A 26437-nucleotide genomic window follows, 5' to 3' on the forward strand; every position below is an offset into this window, starting at 1 on the left:
TCGCATCTCCGCCCTGGGAGTCGCTACAGATTACGATCAGATTGGGCTTAAACTCGATCCGAGAGAGATTGACTCTCCCCAGGTCACCCACCACGTCGAAGTAGTGGAGGAACAATGCGGCGATTCTTCGCCCATCCTAAGGACCAGATATGTCCAGATTCCCGACCCCTCCAGGCCGGATACCCACCGAGGGGAGGACATCACTCAAGCCCTGAACCTAAAGTTAGGAAGCGGGCCGGATTCATTGGACAACATCCAAGGACACAAGCTTCCGAGTTCGGAAACTTCTCGGCCCCTGAGTCTCAGATTGGGCGAGGATCCGGATTTAACTCCACCCACCCACCCAAATATAAGGGATCTATCCCAAATTCGGCAAGAGCCAACAGAAACAATACACCATTACTGGGCCAGATTCCTCCTAGTTATGAACAGGATAGAGGACTGTCGCGAGGAGGATGCAATTTCATTCTTCTGCAATAATTGTACGGACATGGGGATCCTCAACGCCATAAGTCGCCATGAAATTACATGCTTCGCTGACTTGGCATTCATAGTATGAAAATACTGTGCGACCAAAAGCGTTCGGAAAACCGAAATAAAATTCTGGGACAATCCGACTCTGAATACGATCCCAGTCCGAAATAAAAGGGTGCATTACCGCCAGGCACCTGGGCCAAACAACAAAAAACAAAAACCCTCTATAGGGTATGGAACCGTACTTAAGGGATGGCTCAATGGACCCTGTAAAATTCATAGTAGAGAGGGCGTCACACCAACTCATAGCCTTAGAGCATGTTGGATACACCCGCAGGTGGCCAGAAGTGGCGAGGAGCTTCTAACTCCAGAATCCGTAGAACATCACCCCAGGAATACCAGTACGATATCAACAGTCTTCGAGACTTTCGCATCAAACAACATGCGGAAACGAACACTCCGCAGCCTTACCAAAGTCTACCAGGTGGCAACAATAAACCCATGGAGTGACACGGCTATTACCTTTAACGCCAGTGACGAACCTAAATTCCGAACAGCCCGAGCACCAGCCGCATTGGTCCTCAGTCCGATAGTGGACGACTTTCGGCTTACCAAGGTACTCATGGACGGCGGCAGCAGATTGAACCTCATCTATGAGGAAATCCTTCGAAAAATGGAAATAGACTGGAGCTGCATTGAGCGAAGCAACACAACCTTTAGAGGAATAATCCCCAGTCGGGAAGCGTGCTGTACATGAAAAATCAAACTGGATGTGGTGTTCGGCCCGCCGGATAATTACAGATCCGAGGAGGTCACATTTTAAGTGGCCCCGTTCAGTAGCGGATACCACGCTCTGTTAGGGCGAGAGGCATTCACAATTTTTCAAGCTATACCCCATTATGGGTACATGAAGCTTAAAATGCCTGGACCCAACGGAATCATCACTCTCGCTAGTGACCCGAACATAGCACTCCGCGCCGAAAGCAAGATAGCCGCACTGGCCCTTGAGGCATTGTCCGAAGCCCTAGCGGCCAAGGAACTAACTGCGCTGCGCTCCACGGTGGACAGGGACAATGTGATACTCGACAAAAGATCCAAGTCAACCTCCTTTAAACCGGCAGACGAAATAGTCAAATTCCAAGTCCATCCAACGAACCCTACAAAAACGGCCTCCATCGGGGCACAATTAAACCCTGATGTAGACGCCGCACTACGAGAATTCCTACGAGAAAATTGGGAAATCTTTGCCTGACACCCTTCAGACATGCCAGGAATCCCACGCAGGCTGGCCGAGCACAGCCTAAACATCCTAAAAGGATTCAAGCCTGTTAAGCATGCTCTTCGGTGTTTCTCTGAACCTAAGAGACAATCCATGGGAGAGGAGCTGGCCAAACTACTGGAAGCCGGATTCATCCGAGATATAAAACATCTGGACTGGCTAGCAAACCTGGTGATGGTACCAAAGAAGGACAAATCCTGGCGCTTATGCGTCGATTTTAAAGACCTCAACAAGGCTTGCCCAAAGGATCCCTTCCCCCTCCCCCCACATTGATAAAATCATCGACGTTACTGCAGGACACGATTCATTGTGTTTCCTCGACGCATACTCTGGCTACCACCAAATTAAGATGGCAGAGCCAGACCAAGCCGCGACGGCATTTATCACCCCATACGGCTCATTCTGCTTCAGCACAATGCCCTTCGGGCTCAAAAACGCCGGCACAACATATCAGCGCATGATCTAGACATGTTTGGCCAACCAGATCGGAAAAACAGTTGAAGCATATGTAGATGACATGGTCGTCAAAACCAAGCATGTCGAAACTCTAGTAGACGACTTGAGGCTCACGTTCGATAACCTCTGAACATATGACATCAAGCTTAACCCGGAAAAATGCAATTTCGGCGTACCAGCCGGAAAGCTCCTGGGCTTCATTGTATCCGGTAGAGGAATTGAACCAAACCCCCAAGATCCGAGCTCTGTCACAATTGGACATTCCAAAGGACCTCAAACAAATACAAAAATTGACTGGATGCGTGGCGGCTCTAAGCCGCTTCATCTCCCGTTGGGAGAAAAAGCATTACCCCTTTATCGCCTCCTCCGGCGCACCGAACACTACGAGTGGACGGATGCCGCTACGACCGGACTAGAAGAAACAAAATCCATATTGGCAACAAACCCGGTCCTGGCCGCGCCCAACATCGGCGAACCAATGTTGTTATACATTGCGGCAACTCATCAAGTTGTAAGCGCAGTGCTCGTCGTCGAACGAGAAACGGACGGACATAAATTCATTGTCCAGAAACCAGTCTACTATGTGTCCACTATCCTCACTCCATGCAAATCCCGGTACCCACATTACCAAAAGATAGCGTACGCAGTGTTCATGGCGTCCCGGAAGCTACGACACTACTTTCAACAGTGTTCAATAACAGTAGCGTCCGAAGTACCTCTTAATGATATTATAAACAACCGTGATGCGATGGGCCGGATTGCCAAATGGGCCATTGAGCTCCTCCCGTTCAACATAACCTATAAGCCACGACGAGCTATCAAGTCGCAAGTTTTGGCCGACTTTGTCGCTGAATGGACTGAAGCCAAACTCCCTAAAGAGTACGACACATATTCCAACTGGATCATGCACTTCGACGGCTCCTAAATGCTAGCGGGTCTGGGGGCTGGCGTCGTTCTGACATCCCCAATAGGAGATACAGTTCAATATGTACTCCAGATAATGTATACGGACTCCAACAATGCAGCCGAATACGAGGCCCTTCTACATGGTCTCCGGATGGCAATCTCCATGGGCATTCAACACCTTGAGGTGCGTGGGGATTCGAACCTCGTGATATCCCAAATAAATGGAGACTTTGATGCCAAAGATCCGAAAATGGCAGCTTATCGCAATGCCGTCCTAAAAATGTCAGCTCGGTTCGAAGGGCTCGAATTTCACCATATAGCCCGGGAAAACAATCATGCAACATACGTCTTGGCACGCATCGGCGCAAAACGCGATGCAGTCCCCCCCAACATTTTCTTGGAGAGGCCATTCAAGCCATCCGTATAGTGGGACGGGGAATCCGGAAATAACAATCCGGACCCAGCCGCACCATCTAACATCGAACATTCTGACGTAACTGAAGGCTCTGCCAACGAGGTAACATCCTCAGCCCAACGATGCGTCGGTTGCCAATTATTTTCTAACCAAAGCCACATGCCACCTATCGCCCTCCAAACTATACCCATTACCTGGCCTTTTGCGGTTTGGAGGCTTGACATGGTTGGACCCCTTAAAGGTGGAACCCACAAGCAAAAATACCTACTGGTCATGGTGGACAAATTCACCAAATGGATAGAGGCCAAGCCTGTCAAGACGGCTGAATCCGGACCGGTGATAGACTTCATATCAGGGGTCGTACACCGTTACGGCGTCCCCCACAGCATCATCACTGACAACGGCACAAACTTTACGGCCGACGAGGTTAAACTCTGGTGCAAAAACATGGGCATCAAGCTCGACTATGCTTCAGTCTATCACCCACAAACTAATGGTCTAGTCGAGCGAGCAAATGGTCTAATCATGAGCGGCATCAAACCCAGATTAGTGCGATCCCTCAAGGAATCTAAAACGCACTGGGTAGAGGAGCTCGACTCCGTACTCTGGGGGCTACGGACCAGGCTGAATCACACCACCGGATTCACACCATTCTTTATGGTATACGGCGCAGAGGCAGTCCTGCCCTGCGACATAATTCATGACTCACCTCGCATGCGCATGTAGGAAGAAAGAGAAGCCGAGCTCGATCGGGAGGACAGTTTGGACGCATTGGAGGAGGAGCGTGATGTGGCAAAAGCCCGTTCCGCATTTTATCAACAGCAGGCTCGAAGATATCAAAGCAGAAAAGTACGGGCCAAAACTTACAATGTTGGTGAACTAGTTCTACGCCTGCCGGACAAGAAAAAGGACAAACTCAAGCCCAAATGGGAAGGTCCCTTCATAATCGACCAAGTCCTGACTGGTGGAGCGTACCGTCTGCGAAATGCATCGGATAACCGACTCAAGCCGAACCCATGGAACGCAGCACGCCTGTCAGGACCCTGACTCAATGCCACATCGATCTAGCATGTAACACTTCATATCACTTTGCGGCCTCACGCACGGTATCCCCACGGGTGTCGCCTTACCTTTGCCCGGGACCGTTTGAGCCTTTTGGCACACGTATATGATAGTGCCGCTAGCATCCATATGATAAGGGGCCCGGGCTGACATGGCTAGTCGTAAACCCAAAGTGGCACAAACTTACAGGGACAGGCATCCATGACCCATCATCGAACGTGTCGGTCATCAGCGAGTGAATCCAGGCTGTAGCACTGGGCTAGCAGGACTCCGGTGAACCGGGCTGTAGCGGGCTAACAGGACTCCGGTATTCATCGCGTGACATTTCCCCGAGGGGACAGACACAGGAACGAAGAAGGACACATGCCGGCCAACCTAAGTGTTCCGAAGCAGTAGCAAGCTACTATGGCTCAGTGGAAACACTAGGAGACATTTCCCGGTAAGAGAGGCTACTAAGGATAAACAGCTAGATAGTCAGATCCAACACATACCAAGCATTTCAATAACATACACACAATATGCTCGATATGTGCAAATACAACATGGCATCACAACATGACTCTACAACTCAAGTATTTATTCAATAGGCTCCGAGGAGCGAGATATTACAAACATGGGTCACTTGACCCAGCATTCAGAGCATACAAACAACAAGCACATGCGGAAGCTTAACATGTCTGAGTACAGACATCTACAAATGAAAAGGGCCGAGAAGCCTGTCTATCTACCAGATCCTGCCGAGGGCACGACATCGTAGCTGAGGTAACAAGCTAAACGTCGAAGTCCACGCGGTACTACTAGCGAGACTGAAGTCTCTCTGCAAAAACATAAATTAAGCAACGTGAGTACAAATGTACCCAGCAAGACTTACATCAGATCTAACTACATATGCATCATTATCAACAAGGGGATGGTGGGGTTTAATTGCAGCAAGCCAGCTTTGACTCCGTGGCTATCCTGAACTACGACTGCAAGTAACTCTTTTGAGGTGGCGCACACGAGTCCACATATTCACCATATCAATACACCACTATGGATCCGCTCCTGTCTCCCTATGAGAACGCCATCCATAGCACTCACGCTTATCTTGCGTATTTTAGAGTATCCACTTTCACTTGTCTATGAACTGTACAGGCAACCTAGAAGTCCTTTACCGCGGACACGGCTATTCGAATAGATAATGTTAACCCTGCAGGGCTGTACTTCTTCACACACGCTCTCACCACTTACCGCCGTTTACACGACATGTATTCGGCAACCTTCAAGCGGAAGCCCAGCGAGGGTGTCGGCCACGACCTGACTAACCACACAAGTCTCTCGTCCAGGTTTATCGCCTATTCGGGTTCCATCCGCAAGGAGATCCGGCCGGGGTGTCGCTCACGGCCCCAAACGATGTGTACAGGGTTCCCAAGCCCACCATCCGGTTGCTACTTGGTACACCGGGCCACTGTGCCTAGTCTGTCCCAAGCCCACCTGTACCGGGTGCCACTTGGTAGACTACTAACACTACCTACAAACACTAGAAACTAGTTGCAACTCCTGGACAGAGATCGAGTTGATTAATAAGTCGAGAGAGCTTGGAGCGCCCGGAGCCCAATGTGTGGTAGTAACTGATCATGGATCACAAACATAGAACTCAGTTCCTGAGGACGGCTGCAATGAGACAACCCACCATGTACTCCTACATGGCCTCTCACCGCTACCTTTACCAAATCGTGTTCACACACTTAGTTCACACACAGTAGGACATGTTCACACACCTCCGATTCATCCCCGATGAATCAGACCTGACACAACTCTAAGCAATAGCAGGCATGACAACAAGCATGAATGAGTAGGCACATCAGGGCTCAAACAACTCCTACTCATGCTAGTGGGTTTCATCTATTTACTGTGGCAATGACAGGTCATGCAAAGGATAAAGGGGTTCAGCTACCGCAGCAAATAACAGATGAATCGGTGTTGTCCTAATGCAGTAAAAGAGAGCAGGGGCGAGAGAGTGGGATTTTATCGGAATGAACAAGGGGTTTTTGCTTGCCTGGCACTTCTGAAGATAGTATAGTTCTTCATCGGTGTCATCGATCACATCGTCGGTACACGTCTACTGAGAGGGGACAAACACCGGCAACAGAGAAAGAACACAATCAATGCAATGCAACAATATGATGCATGAGTGTGACATGGCAATATGCTGTGGTTTGAGATAATGCAACTAGCAGCAAGTTAAATGGAGTTGGTTTGAATCCAAGATTCAAATTCAAACTCCATATGTGGATATTTAAATGCCATTTAAATGGTTTGTGCTAAATAGCAGCTATAAGTTGTTCTAACATGCATGAAAAAGGTACAGATGGATAGATTGGATTTTTCTGATCAATTTTCATATATAATTTATTTAATTTGGAGTTACGGTTGAATTTCTATGAATTTTAGAAGTTTTGGTTATTTTCTGGAATTTCCTGAATTAAAATTAATCCAGAAAATGAGTTATGGCGTTAGCACTACGTCACTGTGATGTCAGCAGGTCAACTGACCTGGTCCAGGTCAAACCTGACGTGTGGGGTCCACACGTCAGTAACATAGTTATAAAACAGGATTAATTAAATTTAACTAATCAAATTAGTAGGCACTAGGCCCACTGTTAGTGTCAGCAGGGGGGTAATTAGTCCTAAACTAAACTGGTCAGGGGCGGGGCCCACATATCAGATGACCTGGGGTGGTCAAACCCCCGGTCAAAACGGTCAATGCCACCGGCGGCTTGACGCCGGCGATGGCAAACGCGGCGAAGCGCTGCGGGGTTGCTCCTCCGGTGGCTAAAAGCGCGGCGGAGGGCACCAGGGGGAAGCCCTTGCTCACCCGCATCCAGGGGAGCACGCGCCTGGATGTGGAGTGACCGGAGCTCACCGGAATGGAGCTCGCGGCGGCGTCGGAGTTCGGGCGGTGATGGTTACGGCGATGCAGCATGCGGCAGGAGCAGCGGATGGGTGTGTTAGGATCCTGGGGGCATACTGAGCATGATTACGCGCTCAGACAAGAGCTTCAGCGGCTGCAACGACGGCGGCGGCATGGCCGGCGGCAATGATCTCTCGGGCTCGGCGACATACGCGGCTAGGGAGCGCTATTGAGTGCGGTAATAGGGGTAAACGGATCATGAGCTCATAGTGGTCACGTCGAGATGGTCAACGAGCTCGGGGAAGCGACGATGGCGACAAATCGATGATGACGGCCTTTGGTGCCCGAGGAAGAAGAAGATGATAGCGCCAGCATTGCAGGGCGTCCGGTGATGCTTGGCTTGGCGAGGATGAAGCTGGCGATGATACAGTTCTCGGGAACGCGGAGAGGGAGCGAGGGAGTGGCTGGCCGCGGTGTTTTTCAGCGGAGTGGCCATGGCGGCTTCGGCCATGAGGGGAAAAGAGCAGGGGAGTGAGAGGGAGAGAGCAGGGAGGCAATGGAGCGGCCGAGGGGGGTGTGCTGGCCGTTTACTAGGCACGAGAACAGGAAAGGGGGAAGCAGGAGGTGGAAGCAGGAGGTGGAGCTCGGGCGCGCGCGCGTCGACACGCATCTGCCTACTGGCAGAGGTTGAGGACGATGGGGAGTTGGGCTGGGCCTCAGCCATAGTGATGGGCCAGGTGGGCGCTAGGTGGGCTGCAGGTAAGTCCAGGTAAACCTTTCTCTCTCTCTCCTTTTATTAATGTTTTCTATTTTCTGTCTTTGTTTTTTTGGATTTAGTATAATACTAAATCACTTTATAAAATCCTGAAATAAATTGTGGGCACATACTGGAATATTCCCAACAGCCCTCAACTATTCTCAGAATTTATTAGAGCATTTAAAATATTTATAGAATTTAAATGCCCCAATTCAAATATAATATGAATTAATTCAAAAATCCATAAATGGCCAAGAAATATGCTCATCATTTTTGGCAGAGGTTTTCACCTTTACCAGAAATCATGAACATTTCCAGAGGGCATTTTGGGTTTATTGAAAAAGATTTTATTTTGACCCTAGTTGAATTCATTAGCTGCTAGGGTTTATCAGCCCCCATTTCAAGTTTCATAAAATTTAAACATGATGCATGGATGCTAAAGCAAAAACAAGCAAGGCCTGAACTGGGGATGTGACAACTCACCCCCACTAAACAAGAATCTCGACCCGAGATTCAAGTGTAGGGTAAGACGATGGGGAACGCAACCTAACACAATCTTCATGATCCAGGTTGCCCTTCATAAGAACATTGATTCGATCACCATCATTGTCTCGATGTCTTCCTCTGAGAACTCCAACTATCAAGACAAGAAGAGGAAAGGAAAACTCTAGAAGAATTGATCTTCTCAAAGACCGAACAACTCAGGATGAACTCATTGGATGAGACATAGCAGCATCCCCGAGCTGAGACACGAGGCATACATCTATAAGGATGGAGTGGAACAGATGACAAGGGTTCACTAGGTAGGCAACAATTTCACACCCAACAAGGTGGTGAACGGTTGTCAACATAGCGAGGAGTTGAGTTGCCATGATACCACAACGGGAAACCCTAGGGATGGTGACTCGTAGATATATCCCCTTAAGTGGCAAAAAGAATTACCTTTGATTCAGAGATCATTGAAACTCTTTATACCAGCTTAAGGCAAATCACAATCGATCATTTGGAGGAGTTCGATAGAATGGCATACCCGGATTAAAATGGATTATGTGGATTACCTTGTTGAAAACAACACAAGGGATGATTTTAGTAACTGGGGAGAAGCTCAACAGTAGAGAGTGAGTCCATTGTTTGAGAAGTTATAGCATAACCGAGGAAGCTGAGAGCAAACCCAGTTAGTGCCGATGATAACACCTAGTGCTTGTGCGTGCTCTCAAGAACTTGAGCATTTCCATATTCATCAAGGTTTTACCAACATCCGTGTCAGGGATCCTGGCAACACAACTTACTACCATGATGAATAGTGGTGGACGATGCAGATGCAAAGGAAGATAACACCTTCTCAGATTCCACCTTAGCGAGGCCAAGGAAACAAAATCTGGAGGATCGACCGAGAGACATTTAGCACTCCGCTTCTAATGTTCTCCTTGATGTACTAGTGTAACCCATTCATAGATATGGTTTGATATCTAAAACACCAAGTAAAAGGTCGGACTTCAGGAACACAAAAATCCATAAGGAACGACTAGGCAGTAAATCCTACGAAATCCTTATGGGGAGGTGGCCAACTTTCTCAATCAAGATACTACAACAATAGGTCGTCCGGCTGGGTGTGTTGGCCACGACATCCACTTTACCGGGTTTCAGAGAGACCAATATTATAGTTCTTGGGAAACGTTCCAACCATCATATCCGCCTGAGCTTCAGATCTGGTTGGTAACAGGAATTTTCAGACAACATGTCTAGAAAAGAAAGGTTGCAACACAAGTCGACGAGATAAAGTTGTGAGACTCTCGGGAGATGAACTAGGATAGCAAGCTCCAAAACATGAGTTGGTTCTGCTACAAACATGTGAACATGTTGTCCGAGACAAGCATGACCACATGGTAGTCTTATAATAAAACACTACCGAGTTCTGGTTGGGAAAACATCAACAAGGATATCGAAGTCTTGTGCATGAACTAGTATTCGCACATCAACTCCTTTTCCTTGAACAATTCAATCAGTGGCTTGGTGTGCTAGGCACACATATAGAATGGAGGTAGCGAGCCTATCAAACCATAGCATACTTCGCACAAGCATGACTGACTTGACATGGTTCCAGAGGAGGCAACATTGACTTTCTCGAATTCACGGTGGCAACTTGCATCAAATGCACATGAATTAGAGGAGGTCACTTCCTTCATCCGGACATATGTTCCATGAGCGGGTCATGAAGATAATGCTTATAAAATTTTCCAACACTAGCTCAATGTTCAACATGAATCATGGAGGAGACAAGATGTTGCTGATGGGCTCAACAGCAACTCATCAGAATTTCCATATCACTGGACTTCCACCATTATGTGAACACAGTGATAGCATTGGTCAGACCAAAAGATGTAATGGTGTATGCTCGAGGAATCAACAACGAGTAAGACAACATTATGAATATCGTTGGTTCTGACTTGATTTGAGAATAGCCCACACTCAAATCAAAGTTTTGACAAGATAATTGGTCCAACAACTGATCACAGGGACCAATCGATGAAGACAACATCTTTCTTCAACATACATACAAGATATTCCTTAATATGAACTAAGTCGGAGAAGCCTTTATCTTCCAGCTCTCCAAGTTGTTGTTTAGCTTAACCAACTAGCTCAGGGGTATCCAACATGGATTCTTGGAGAAAGGGTGGTTTATAGGAATAAACCAACTTGATCACGAACTCAACATAGCGGTCAGGTGACAACCTGGTGATACTTCCGAGAAGACATTCGGAAAATCACAAACCACCGGTATGTTACTAAGCTCGAGATCAATATTGCTTTTCAGGGCAAGACGGATGATCAAATAAGCAAGGGATTTGCATAGCCCCAACTCATTGATCGAAAGGTGCACCGGAAATAAGGACTAGGTAGCACGATCTATCTTAGAATGATGATTCAAGAACCAACACACTAAGAATAAAATTATTGTCCTTTAACTACCAAGCAACGGAGTTGCTAGGAGTATAGATTGCACACATCACGATTCACTTGTCGGCATTCCGGTTGCAACAACACGGAACCGAGGAATGAACAATGATGGCAAGAAGTATTACTGCATCAAGAATTCATAAGAGGTGGTGCAATTCTCATGACACTCTTAACATAAAGATGGTAACACTCCAAGGTAGAACAGACCAGAAGCTAGATTGCATTTGATCTGCGGGATACAACTGCTTTGACCCAATCCTGGATATGGATGAGGTACTGGAGTTTGTTTCTCCTAGTCATTTCGGAATAGAATGGCTTGACGGACCACAAGAGTAGTGGCATCGATGAACACTGATGCATAACTACTCCTGAATATCAATTGATAGACGAGGTCAGAAGACAACTAAAGTGAGGCAACTCAAGGGAACATACGGTTTTTGAGTAGTGGATGCATAGGTTAGTATGTCGAAACAAGTTCAACAAGTTTCTTCCGGATAACCCATGCAGAAAAGTAGAACTGGCAGAGTCGCAATATAGAATGGAGAACTCATTGAGGGCACTCCGGTTGTGATCTTTTGATCCAACAAACTTCTGCCATAAAGTGGTTCATACTATTTGGAAGAAGGAAAAACCACGAACTTCGAGGACTATTGCAAAGGTTGCTAATAACCTAAAGGAACGAGCAAAAACTATCAGCATGAAGCAAGTAGGGTGAATCTCGGGTTCAAAACCCAGGAGTAGAATACCTACTACTAAGTGGCATCACGGGATGCTTTCGAGAATGATGGCCAGAATCATCACACTGGGAACACAAAGCATGGCTGGATTACTAGGTGATACTCTAGACACCTAGGTCATAATAATAACTCCAACATATATGTCGAGGCAATAGGGTACCTCAACTCACCGATTAGTATGGTTAATCTGGCCCAAAGGAACATCGAAACGGGAGGAAGGGATTTGCAAACGCTTCAGACTATTTAGAAACCTGGGATGACTTGGACAGCATAACGGCTGTAAATGCTCGAAAGATTGGAGACATGCTATAGAAATGGTGGCATAGCCACTCAGAAGCACAATATCAAGGTTTCGAGATCAACAGTTAACATACAGAAGTAGTAGAAACTGAACTGAGGCTTGAATCAACAATCTTATAAGTCTACGGAGTAGTAACACGTGATCCTGATAGAAAGATGAGAACGCCTAGTTTCTTAACCCAGTAGGAAGGTAAGATGACTCAAATCAGAAGGGCATGAGGTAAAGGAGTAAAAAGAGCCTTATGTTCCATCCCACAATCAATTCCCTTACATAAATAAAGAATTTCTAGACTCAACTTCGACTAGTTTGGCTTGGTAAACCTACATGCAGTCAAGCTCTGATACGAAAGCTGTCAGGACCCCGACTCAATGCCACATCGATCTAGCATGTAACACCTCATATCACTTTGCGGCCTCACGCATGGTATCCCCACGGGTGTCGCCTTACCTTTGCCCGGGACCGTTTGCGCCTTTTGGCACACGTATATGATAGTGCCGCTAGCATCCATATGATAAGGATCCCGGGCTGACATGGCTAGTCGTAAACCCAAAGTGGCACAAACTTACAGGGACAGGCATCCATGGCCCAGCATCGAACGTGTCGGTCATCAGCGAGTGAATCCAGGCTGTAGCACTGGGCTAGCAGGACTCCGGTGAACCAGGCTGTAGCGGGCTAACAGGACTCCGGTATTCATCGCGTGACATTTCCCCGAGGGGACAGACACAGGAACAAAGAAGGACACATGCCGGCCAGCCTAAGTGTTCCGGAGCAGTAGCAAGCTACTATGGCTCAGTGGAAACACTAGGAGACATTTCCCAGTAAGAGAGGCTACTAAGGATAAACAGCTAGATAGTCAGATCCCACACATACCAAGCATTTCAATAACATACACACAATATGCTCGATATGTGCAAATACAACATGGCATCACAACATGACTCTACAACTCAAGTATTTATTCAATAGGCTCCGAGGAGCGAGATATTACAAACATGGGTCACTTGACCCAGCATTCAGAGCATACAAACAACAAGCACATGCGGAAGCTTAACATGTCTGAGTACAGACATCTACAAATGAAAAGGGCCGAGAAGCCTGTCTATCTACCAGATCCTGCCGAGGGCACAAGATCGTAGCTGAGGTAACAAGCTAAACGTCGAAGTCCATGCGGTACTACTAGCGAGACTGAAGTCTCTCTGCAAAAACATAAATTAAGCAACGTGAGTACAAATGTACCCAGCAAGACTTACATCAGATCTAACTACATATGCATCATTATCAACAAGGGGATGGTGGGGTTTAACTGCAGCAAGCCAGCTTTGACTCGGTGGCTATCCTGAACTACGACTGCAAGTAACTCTTTTGAGGTAGCGCACACGAGTCCACATATTAACCATATCAATACACCACTATGGATACGCTCCCGTCTCCCTAGGAGAACGCCATCCATAGCACTCACGCTTATCTTGCGTATTTTAGAGTATCCACTTTGACTTGTCTATGAACTGTACAGGCAACCCAGAAGTCCTTTACCGCGGACACGGCTATTCGAATAGATAATGTTAATCCTGCAGGGGTGTACTTCTTCACACACGCTCTCACCACTTACCGCCGTTTACACGACATGTACTCGGCAACCTTCAAGAGGAAGCCCAGCGAGGGTGTCGGCCACGACCTGACTAACCACACAAGTCTCTCGTCCAGGTTTATCGCCTATTCCGGTTCCATCCGCAAGGAGATCCGGCCGGGGTGTCGCTCACGGCCCTAAACGATGTGTACAGGGTTCCCAAGCCCACCATCCGGGTGCTACTTGGTACACCGGGCCACTGTGCCTAGTCTGTCCCAAGCCCACCTGTACCGGGTGCCACTTGGTAGACTACTAACACTACCTACAAACACCAGAAACTAGTTGCAACTCCTGGACAGAGATCGAGTTGATTAATAAGTCGAGAGAGCTTGGAGCGCCCGGAGCCCAATGTGTGGTAGTAACTGATCATGGATCACAAACATAGAACTCAGTTCCCGAGGACGGCTGCAATGAGACAACCCACCATGTACTCCTACATGGCCTCTCAGCGCTACCTTTACCAAATCGTGTTCACACACTTAGTTCACACACAGTAGGACATGTTCACACACCTCCGATTCATCCCCGATGAATCAGACCTGACACAACTCTAAGCAATAGCAGGCATGACAACAAGCATGAATGAGTAGGCACATCAGGGCTCAAACAACTCCTACTCATGCTAGTGGGTTTCATCTATTTACTGTGGCAATGACAGGTCATGCAAAGGATAAAGGGGTTCAGCTACCGCAGCAAATAACAGATGAATCGGTATTGTCCTAATGCAGTAAAAGAGAGCAGGGGCGAGAGAGTGGGATTTTATCGGAATGAACAAGGGGGTTTTGCTTGCCTGGCACTTCTGAAGATAGTATAGTTCTTCATCGGTGTCATCGATCACATCGTCGGTACACGTCTAGTAAGAGGGGACAAACTCCGGCAACAGAGAAAGAACACAATCAATGCAATGCAATAATATGATGCATGAGTGTGACATGGCAATATGCTGTGGTTTGAGATAATGCAACTAGCAACAAGTTAAATGCAGTTGGTTTGAATCCAAGTTTCAAATTCAAACTCCATATGTGGATATTTAAATGCCATTTAAATGGTTTGTGCTAAACAGCAGCTATAAGTTGTTCTAACATGCATGAAAAAGGTACAGATGGATAGATTGGATTTTTCTGATCATTTTTCATATATAATTTATTTAATTTGGAGTTATGGATGAATTTCTATGAATTTTAGAAGTTTTGGTTATTTTCTGGAATTTCCTGAATTAAAATTAATCCAGAAAATGAGTTATGGCGTCAGCACTACGTCACTGTGACGTCAGCTGGTCAACTGACCCATTCCAGGTCAAACCTGACGTGTGGGGTCCACACGTCAGTGACATAGTTATATAACAGGATTAATTAAATTTAACTAATCAAATTAGCAGGCACTGGGCCCACTGGTAGTGTCAGCAGGGGGGTAATTAGTCCTAAACTAAATTGTTCAGGGGCGGGGCCCACATATCAGACGACCTGGGGTGGTCAAACCCCCGGTCAAAACGGTCAATGCCACCGGCGGCTTGACGCCGGCGACGGCAAACGCGGCGAAGCGCTGCGGGGTTGCTCCTCCGGTGGCTAAAAGCGCGGCGGAGGGCACCAGGGGGAAGCCCTTGCTCACCTGCATCCAGGGGAGCACGCGCCTGGACGTGGAGTGACTGGAGCTCACCGGAATGGAGCTCGCGGCGGCGCCGGAGTTCGGGCGGTGATGGTTACGGCGATGCAGCATGCGGCAGGAGCAGCGGATGGGTGTGTTTGGATCCTGGGGGCATACTAACCACGATTACGCGCTCAGAAAGGAGCTTCAGCGGCTGCAACGACGGCGGCGGCATAGCCAGCGGTGATGAGCTCTCGGGCTCGGCGACATACGCGGCTAGGGAGCGCTATCGAGTGTGGTAATAGGGGTAAATGGATCATGAGCTCACAGTGGTCACGTCGAGATGGTCAACGAGCTCGGGAAAGCGACGACAGCGACGAATCGACGATGACGGCCTTCGGTGCCCGAGGAAGAAGAAGATGATGGCGCCGTCATTGCAGGGCATCCGGTGATGCTTGGCTTGGCGAGGATGAAGCTGGCGACGATACGGATCTCGGGAACACGGAGAAGGAGCGAGGGAGTGGCTGGCCGCGGTGTTTCTGAGCGGAGTGGCCATGGCGGCTTCGGCCATGAGGGGAAAAGAGAAGGGGAGTGAGAGGGAGAGAGCAGGGAGGCAAGGGAGCGGCCGAGGGGTGTCTGCTGGCCGTTTCTCAGGCACGAGAACAGGCAAGGGGGAAGCAGGAGGTGGAAGCAGGAGGTGGAGCTCGGGCGCGCACGCGTCGACACACATCTGCCTACTGGCAGAGGTTGAGGACGGTGGGGAGTTGGGCTGGGCCTCAGCCACAGTGTTAGGCCAGGTGGGCGCTAGGTGGGCTGCAGGTAAGTCCAGGTAAACCTTTCTCTCTCTCTGTCCTTTTATTAATGTTTTCTATTTTCTATCTTTGTTTTTTGGATTTAGTAAAATACTAAATCACTTTATAAATTCCTGAAATAAATTGTGGGCACATACTGGAATATTCCCAACAGCCCTCAACTATTCTCAGAATTTATTAGAGCATTTAAAATATTTATAGAATTTAAATGCCCCAATTCAAATATAATATGAGTTAATTCAAAAATCCATAAATGGCCAAGAAATATGCTCATCATTTTTGGCAGAGGTTTTCACCTTTACCAGAAATCATGAACATTTCTAGAGGGCATTTTGGGTTTATTGAAAAATATTTTATTTTGACCCTAGTTGAATTCATTAGCTGCTAGGGTTTATCAGCCCCCATTTCAAGTTTCATAAAATTTAAACATGATGCATGGATGCTAAAGCAAAAACAAGCAAGGCCTGAACTGGGGATGTGACAACGCCTATGAAGATTCTATGCCTAGTGCCAGACTCTGTGTTCGTCTCCTTCCTCTGTCTATTTTTTACACATTAGCTGCCTTATATTTCTCTCCTTCTCCCTCCTTTTTTCTTACAAGCCTTTAAGGGCTCGCTTGCGCATTGTTCACACATAATTGACGCGCTCCCCGCGCTCATCATACCTGGGGGCTTCTCTATCAAAAGCTGGTATATACGGGCCTCATGCCCAACACATGTGTCACACTTCCGCATGTACCTTTTATTCACCATTATATGCATTGATATGACTTAAGTTTTGGCCAGGCTGGGTTGATTGGCTCCTGTGCTTACCCCTACGTTACCGATTGTTCGGCTAGGTGGTAAAGGGAGCACCTCTGCGATTGTTACTACCGGGTCAGCCGGATGTGTACCTCAGACTGGGTGAATCCGAAAGCTAGCGTTCTTAAAGGAATATTCGGTCGGTGAACTAAAAGATGATTTTTCACTTGTTTATTTATCCACCCCCAGATGCTTTTCTGCTTTTTTTACGCAGTCCGGACATGCACTTTAGGGCATGCCTCCTAGGGAAAGGAACCCCTAACGGAACTATTCTCCCTGGAAGATGTTTCTTACTAACCATGTAATATAACATAACTTGTTGGGCACTTGTCTGCTAAAGCACTAATGACCCCTACGCCTGGTCTCCACGCATGCACCGGTTCTTACATAACCGAGAGGGTATTCGGACACACTCCAGACTATTGGGTCCAGAGGTTGAAGCGAAAAGGTCCGCAATGACAAATGATCTACAATCCGGCTAGAAGGCATTTTACATGTCATTTTTAATTACATAGTCAATTTGAATGGGTATATTCTTCTTCAATACCCTCCAACAGACTGTCCAATTTACAGTCCTGTTGGGAATATTTGGTGGCCAGCTCTACCTGGCCGTACACTAAACTGACAGGGATCTCCTTCATCGGGCCCCACAGGTCCGACCTCGGCCATGTGGTTTGGGTCAGCCTTCGTATACCGCGTCTTCACCATGGCCCAGGCCTCCCTGGCGCCTTGACGACAGGCCGATATCTTCATAGTCGGAAGCGCTGCCGCGCTCCCTTTAGCTTCTCTGCAAGCTCTCCAAGGCCTTCGAGCATGGAGAGGGATGGCCACAAAGCCTGGACGATGCCTTGCATCACCTGCCGAACTCGTTCGTGCAGTTGCCCATAGAACCGGGCATTTCCTCTGCAGGCCGACCTGTCAGCATACCGACAGACATAACTCTGTCAATCTACTTCCTTGCCGAACTCTTTTTTCGAAGGTTCGTTCAAGCACTTACTAAAAATGCCGCGTCGCAGTCGCCTATTCTCCTTTACGGAATCCGACAGCTGAGCACGAACATCCTTTAGTTCCTCGCCCAGCTGGGTGTTGGCATCTTGAAGCTTGTTCTTCTCTTGCCTCACCCTTGTAAGCACGCTCTCGCCGGCCTTTAACTGTCGCAAGAGTTGTTGCTTGTCCGGGTCCACTCCAGCACCATCTGTACTGTTATTGTCAGAATTGCACACATGCCGCACTTCACAACATACTCATCTTTCGTAGCATATATTACCTGAGGGGGTCTCCTTGGCATTCCCCGCGGCGGCTAGTGCGGCCTCAAGTTGGGCCTTGCACTCTTCCAGCTCCTGGGATAGTTGCGTATTCTTTTTTGTAAGATCCTGCATAAGAAATGATCCTTAAATTAGTTATTTTAACTATTTCAAGTCTCGAGGGCTACTGACATATATAACCATCAGATTTACTCACCCGTATGTCTTTTACATACTGCTTTGTGGCTCTGGCTAGACCATTTTGAGAGGCACGGAGGTACGCATCTCCCATATTAAAGGCGTCCAACGCCTCTTGGAAAAAACACGCGTCACGAAGAACAGTCCGGCGTCGCGTGTGGTTCATGGCACTCTCCACCTTTGAATTGGTGGCAGATAGCCCATCCATGTCCTCTGTCGGAGGAGCGTCTGGCACGCGCCCCGTGTTCGCCTCCGCTCCCGGACCCGGGCTTGAAGCCTGGTCAGTGGATATAGTCCGGAGGGCGCTCTTCTTCCTAAAGACAGCATAAGCATTAGTATGCCTTGAAGGCATAAACCCTGGGCATTAAAGTCACACACCGTACCGTTGCGCCAGCGTATCGATCCGGTCTGCACTTCTTTTTAGCCCGCTTGGCCTCGATGGCCCTTGTTGTCTAGCCACCGTGGGCTCGGCCCTCCGCCTCAAGGACTTCCCCTGCAAAAATCGCTATCGGTATACGGCGATCAAAAATAAGCACGGATGGATCCTCTTGAAAGTACTAGGACTTCGGCCTCGGTTACCTTTGAGGCTGGAAGTGGTGCAGGATAATCGGCCGTAATGGCCACTAAGGTGTTGTCCTTACTCAATTGATGAAACACCCCATCGATCAGCTCCACACATAAGTCTGGGTCAATGGACCATTCCGGGTCCTCGGGTTGTGGAGGAGGGTTGTTTATCTCCTTTACAGTCTGGCGTAGCTCCTGCGTTAAAACTGCTAGACTAAGTACTTAACTATGGGAATATGAAAATGGATAGGCAAGTAAAAGTGTTCGCTTACCCAGCTTGGAGGATCGTACATAGAGAATCCGCCCCGTGGGTTGACCCGGAGGAATTCCTCCTCTTCTCCCTTGTACAAAGCGGATAAGATCTTCATTAGGGTGGCAGCTAATCTGGCCCCTTGCGACCGCACCGGGTGGCGTCGTCCTCCCCATTGAAATCCCACATGGGGTGGCCTCTGTACTGAAGCGGCTGCACCCCTCGCGTAATGCATGTGTCCATGACCTCGATCATGGTCAGTCCGGAATGAGCTAACAACCTTATCCGGCTCATCAAGTAAAGGACGTCCCTGTCAGTTTCCCTCTGAGGGCTCCGTGGACGCCAGCTCAGGCGTTTCTTCAAGGGAGCCTTATCGAACTCAGGGAGACCGATCCGTATAGGGTCCGGCAGGGGGACGTCTTCTATATAAAACCATTCTGAAGGCCAGTCCTCAAACACCTTCTTTGGGGTTCCGGATAGATATCCAGTCCCGGTGATACGCCATAGTTCGGCTCGGTCCACTTGATAAATCGCCCCTACTGAGAACGGGGCACGAGGCAGAACAACTTCTTCCACAGCGCGAAATGGGCCTCGGTGCCCAAAAATAGCTCGTAAAGGGCCACGAAGCCCGTGATATGCAATATGGAGGCAGACGTGAGGTCATGTAGCTGGAGGCCATAGAACTCCAGAAGCCCCCGGAGAAACGGATGAATTGGAAATCCGAGCCCTCTTATTAAATAAGAGACAAGGCATACCCTCTCCCCTTTGGAGGGATTGGGGACGCTCTCCGCCTGCTCTCCGCCATTATAGGTGGCGATCCCGGCTCGAACTAGGACCATGTATGCTGGGGGGAGGAGCCCCTTGGTTTGGAGCGCTACTAGCTTGCTATGCGGGATGGAACATCTCTCCCAACCTCCAGGCCGAGGGCTAGAGGGGCGAGAGGAGGAGCTGCATTGACCGGCCATGATGGAATGGATCTCTGTCGAATGTGCTTCGATGAATGCTCGTGGAGGGAAGATGGTGTGATTCGGATCTAAATCCTCGTCTCTTTTATAGGCGGCCCATTTACACAGCTAGGGGGGTAAATGAGAAAAGGACCCCTGTCTTTTCGCATTCTTTTGACACGTGGAGGATGGCCATTATTGGGCGCGGAAGCCAAGGAGCGCAACATTCATCAGAAGCCGAACACTATTCGACATGTATATGGGATTTGGAGAAGAACCCGCCTTGCAATGCCGAAGACAAATCTACGCGCCGGACTTATCGTCATTTGAAGCCTGGTTCGGGGGCTACCGAGGGAGTTCCGGATTAGGGGGTGTCCAAATGGCCGGACTATGGCCTTTGGCCGGACTCCCGGACTATGAAGATACAAGATTGAAGACTTCGTCCCGTGTCCGGATAGGACTTCCCTTGGCGTGGAAGGCAAGCTTGGCGATACGATATGTAGATCTCCTCCCATTGTAACCGACTTGGTGTAACCCTAGCCCTTTCCGGTGTCTATATAAACCGGAGAGCTTTAGTCCGTAGGACAAACAACAATCATACCATAGGTTAGCTTCTAGGGTTTAGCCTCTCTGATCTCGTGGTAGATCAACTCTTGTACTACCCATATCATTAATATTAATCAAGAAGGAGTAGGGTTTTACCTCCATCGAGAGGGCCCGAACCTGGGTAAAAACATCGTGTCCCTTGTCTCCTGTTACCATCCGCCTAGACGCACAGTTCGGGAACCCCTACTCGAGATCCGCCGGTTTTGACACCGACACCCACCATTTACTAAAAAAGATCAGATCTATATTTAATCTTACCAACAAGTAGAATACACAAACAATGCCAGTGCAGAAGTGTAGCCCATTGCTCTTGTCAGTACATTTTGTCCTGTAACACTTGTACTTCCAGGGATTGGTAGTTGATTATGTAGCATCAATCTGCATCTTATCTTCATTATCCTCTATCCCTTCTAGTACTATCATATCTATAATTACTCTCTACAAAATGTAGAGTACAGGCAATGCTTATGAAGAAGATTCTATGCTGAAATTCTTGAGTTATCCTTCCCTTGACATGGAGAAGGGCATTATAAAGCCGGTGTTAACTGTCAATGTAAGTTAGTCCTTCTAAAGCCTTTATCCTCAACTGCTGTTTAATTTGCTCATACTCCCTATCGTTTACTGCTGTTTAGTTTGCTGTTTCTACCAAAATGCATGTTCATAAGAACCGTAAGTTCTAAGTTTTACTTGTAAAACCAAATTTCTTTTTCATACCATGCACATCACTTAATACTCCCTATATGTATGCTTGGTTTTGTGGATCTATAATCCAGTGTGTGGTGAAGCAGCCCACGTTTGCACCTTGTCATCTCCTGTTTTATCTTACTGATGTGGCTGATGATATGAACAACATGCCATGCACATTATCCAAAATAGATACAATGATTTTCTTTGCCCTTCATCTATGCTTGTTATGTTGACATGGTAATCCAGCAGTGTGGTGAAGCTCCCTGCATTATGAACAATGCGAAATTATGCTACTGATATTTTGAACTTACTCTTTATTTTCTAATTTGAAATTGGATAGAATTGAGAGAACAATTATCATCTTTGTTTATACACCTGCAAAACCTGTCATCTCTCTACTTTGTTTCAGGGTGATATGCCTGATGGCATGCACAAGTCTGCTGAAGGCTGTGAGACAAACCCAACATATATTGCAGCAAATAAGGCAAAACATCTTGAAGATAGCGAGACAACCCCAAAGTCTTGTCTTGATGCAGTGTTCAAGTTACTTGAGACTAACAGTCAGACAAGCTCACAGAATTCATTGTCTGAATCAGTTTGACTTCTTCAGTTCCAAGTTCTAGCAGAAAGGCATTCTGCAACTCAACTTCGACTTGAAGTCCTATCTCTAAGGAAGATTGCAGAGAACACCAATGAGAACCTCATCGCTAAACAGCTACACATCGAAGCTATGACCGACATGCTAGGCCGGTCTCACAGCCTTGCTCAGCAGTTGCCCCGCAAGGCTAACCTTTCTTGAACTGTCTTGTAAGTGGTATTGGTTCAGTATTATTTTGTTACGCTGCAATGGTGCCCAGTTTTTGTAATCTGCTTCTTCGTTGCGCTTTATGATCACTGGTGGCGAACTTCGATGCCCAGTGGATGTAATATACCTTAAATCATTTATTGTATAGTGTAGGTTTATTCTTAGTTACTATGCCGTAATTTATTTATTGTATAGAGTAGGTTTGTTCTTAATTCCTACTAGTTACTGCCATCATTCGCTATCTGCAAAAAAATCAGATGTAGTCGACCGGGCCGAAACATTCGACTCTAATGGGCCAGGTTTTTAGCGGGGCACAATTGGGCCGGCCTGCGTCTTTCTTGGGCCCGAATGATTGGGGCCTTCACACATTGCGCCAGGCCCAAACTTACACCGGCCTATATTTTAGTTGGGCCTTTTGTCGACCCAGCGCTTAGTTTAGCCCAGGTAGCATTGGGCCATTAACAGGCTGAATATTGTACTAGCCTGTTACGGCCGAGATGAAACCATTGGCCTTTAGCAGGCCAAAATGCATGTTGGGCCTCAATTTTCACTAGCCATCGACGGGCCTTCAGCAGGCCGAAATGTAGACCGGGCCATTATGGGCCCAGTTAGCTCACGGGCCGTTACCAGGCCGAAACATATCTCGGGCCTTAGTTGGCCCACTGATATCATGGGCCTTTAAGAGGCCGAAAGCTTAGTACAGGCATCAACGGGTCGAATTACGCGACAGGCCTTTAACAGGCCCAAAGTCACGTTGGGCTTAACTATTGCCACCTTTAGCACGGGCCGTTAGTGGGCCCGATGTCCCGTCAGACCATATATGGCCCATGGGCAGCACGGGCCATTCCTAGGCCAAAAGTCACACCGGGCTGAAATGGGCCCAAGTCTACATGAGGCCTCTAACAGGCCGAAAGTCACTGGGCTGTAGTTGAGCCTGAATATTCGGCGAACAATTAACGGGCCAGATCTGGCTTCGGGCCGCAAATGGGCCCAAATATTGGACGAACAATTAATGGGCCAGATCTGGCTTCGGGTCGTAAATGGGCCCAAATATTGGGCGAATAATTAACGGGCCAGATCTGGTTTCGAGCCGTAAATGGGCCTTTATTAAGCAGGCCGTTATTGGGCTAGCCCACTAATACCTGATTAAGTTCTAAGTGCCTTTGACTAGGTCGGCCTTTTTAACCTATATGGGCCTCTGTTGGGCCCAGCCATGTGTCGACGTACCATAGGCATGTCTCCTCCAATGGACGGGTGACATCTGGCCCATTGATGAGCTGACAGGTGTTCCCTTCGGCCTATCAGAATTTTACACGTGGAAATTTCCCATTAGTCGTGGCTGTTAACGGGTTATTGGATCCAAAATCCGACCCGATAGCTTAATGGCGTTCCGTTACGGTGGATGCCATGTGTCGGTCACCCTTGACGAAAGCACTTCTGTGACGCGCGATTTATCGTCATGGAAGTGGACATTTCCATGATGATAATTTTGGTAATGTCATGGAACACTTTTACGATAGCACAGGTATGACTATCTTGATTATGTCATAAAATCGTCATGGATGTACATTCATGACAAAAAACCCGACCTACTATGACAAACACGTATCATCACGGAAGTGTATTTTTTTGTAGTGCTCCATCCTCACCCCGGAGCCACCCCAACATCTCTCGTCCTCCTCCCGTGGTTGTTTGCCACGAACTCCCTAGAGGCTGAAGCTCTCCTCCGCCACGGCTCCCTATTCTGTCTGCTCCACTATTCTCCGGCGTGGGAAGATCACTTAGTCGGGTGCTGCTCGTCTCCCCGAGCTCATCGGTGTGCTGCACGGCTCGGGGTATGGCCGGAGTCAGCCGGGCGAGCGCCGGCGCCGACGACCTATCCTCTATCATGTGCACGGTGTCGGGGAAAGAAGAAGGAGGAGCGGGAGGAGGGAGTTGACTGCGCGTGGACCTCGCGACCCGACGCGTCAGTGGCTCGGTAAGCCGGCCCCGCCTTTGCCACGCTGGATAAGTGGAGGCGTAATCCGCTTACGTCTTCGCTTATCAAAAGCGTATTCCTCCTCTAGTTCAGCCCAAAATGCATTTTCACTTTCAGGAAACGTATTTCCTTCTAATACGCTTTCTATTCTTCTGTCCGGGCCCTGTTTGAAAATATTTTCATTACAGATAGGTCCCAGCGAGAAAAACAATTGTATTTTCGCAGCCACAACTCCAAATGAGGTGAATCCAATGCCCACTTCTTCGTCTCGTCGAGCCCGTTCTGTTGGTATCATTTTCATTATGTTTCAACATTCTGAAAATGACCATTTTGCCCTTGCTGTTAACCAGCCCCTTTCGAGAGAGAATGTTTTCTGGGGGCTCTTTCCGCGATCTTTCTGCGCTTCTCCCCGGTGTATTCTTCATCCCCAGGCAAGCCACAACCACCATTTGCATGATAGACATGTAGTAGCATTGGTTTTCAACTTGAATCTTTAATAACTGTATGCTTGTTTTGCTACTACTGTCGTTATTTCGGTTATGCTTATGGATCGGTGGTTACCGTCATGCGTTGTTTTCTTGCACTCTGTTATCATGACTTATTTGCTAGTATTACTTTCATATTGCCATGCTTGATAATAGCACCTGTTGGGTTGGTCATGTTCTTCGGTGCATGACTAACGTCGGTTACCGACTATCGTTAAAATGCTTCGTTCCTTGTTGTTAGTTGGTTAAGTGTTTACTTGGTTATGTTATTGATGTGTTCTTGTATGGTACTTAATGTTGATGATAAGGGTCATGTTATGCTATGAGTAGTGTTGTACTTGTAATATTCATGCTCATCATTATGCCATGCTCAGTTTGATATGAATCATTGTTGATATGGTGGATAGTTATGCTGTACACTCATGCTTATGTTGATATCATACTCATGCATCGTAATTGCATCATGTTATTTTATCATGGCTCAACATATTGCATTCAAGTTTAACTGGATTAAATTAAACTTGAACAACTGTTGGCTGAGTCATGGTGCCACCATATCAAGCTGACCAGTGCAACCACACTTACCTTTATGGGAAGGTCCTAAATGGGTCTATTGTCATGCCTCTCGCTGATGCCTCCAACAGGGAAGGTTATGGGCGCGCGCTACCCTGATTAGGTAGGCGGACATAAGCCTTGTGTGCCCGTTGTTGTTGTTATGTGCGCATGTCCCCGTTTGGGACAGTTTATTGTTTCGGCCACCATGGTGGCCGTTGGGGTCTTTGGTAGACACGGGGCCACGCAGGACTAGCCCAGTGGGGAGTGAGTCGGAGTGGCCGGGAGAGTGTCATGGCAGTAGATCAGTTTTGTTGGAACATCATCAGTCCACCCGAATGGGAGTGTGAGGCCATGGGTTTCATGGTGTGGGTACAGTGTACTAACCTCTGTAGAGTGAATATTAAATCTATCGATAGCCGTGCCCGCGGATAAGGGCCCAGTTCGTGTCGGTCACACTATGGGTCAACATTATTAACAATAACTTGATTAATGACAACCCCGATTTGATGATTAGATAAGTTGGTTGTGATCGCCGAAAAGATCACCGTTTGAGGCCAAGTGTTGGTCATGGTTTTCATCGCCGGAAAGATCACCGTTAGGTTACAAGGTAACCCGTTGAACCAAGAGTGGTTCCGTTTGTGATCATGAGATGATTACCGTGGTATCAAGGATACTGAGTTGTTGGATATTCGTGATGTTGTGTGAGAATCGTGGGTAAAGATCGAGCTCCTGGTGGTCATTTAATGATTACTATGGTATTGTTTATACCAAGCTTGATTTGATCCTGAGATGATCGTGTGATGTCCGAGGTTGGTAAGTGCTGCATGTGATGGTTACAAGATAACCCGAGCAGAGTAAGTGGGTGCATGATAATGTCATCATGTTGCATGATAGTGTCATCATGTTTATATGTCCATTACATGCTCATATTGTCCTAGCTGTATCATGTTGTTCAGGCTATGTTGTTCAGATAATATAATGTTAATCCGTGTTTAACCTGTAATTTCCATGTTGTTGTTTGTCTTGAATGCTTCTGGTTATTGTGAGCTTGCAAGTACATT

Source organism: Triticum dicoccoides, chromosome 1B (assembly GCF_002162155.2).
Source record: "Triticum dicoccoides isolate Atlit2015 ecotype Zavitan chromosome 1B, WEW_v2.0, whole genome shotgun sequence".
NCBI lineage: Eukaryota > Viridiplantae > Streptophyta > Magnoliopsida > Poales > Poaceae > Triticum > Triticum dicoccoides.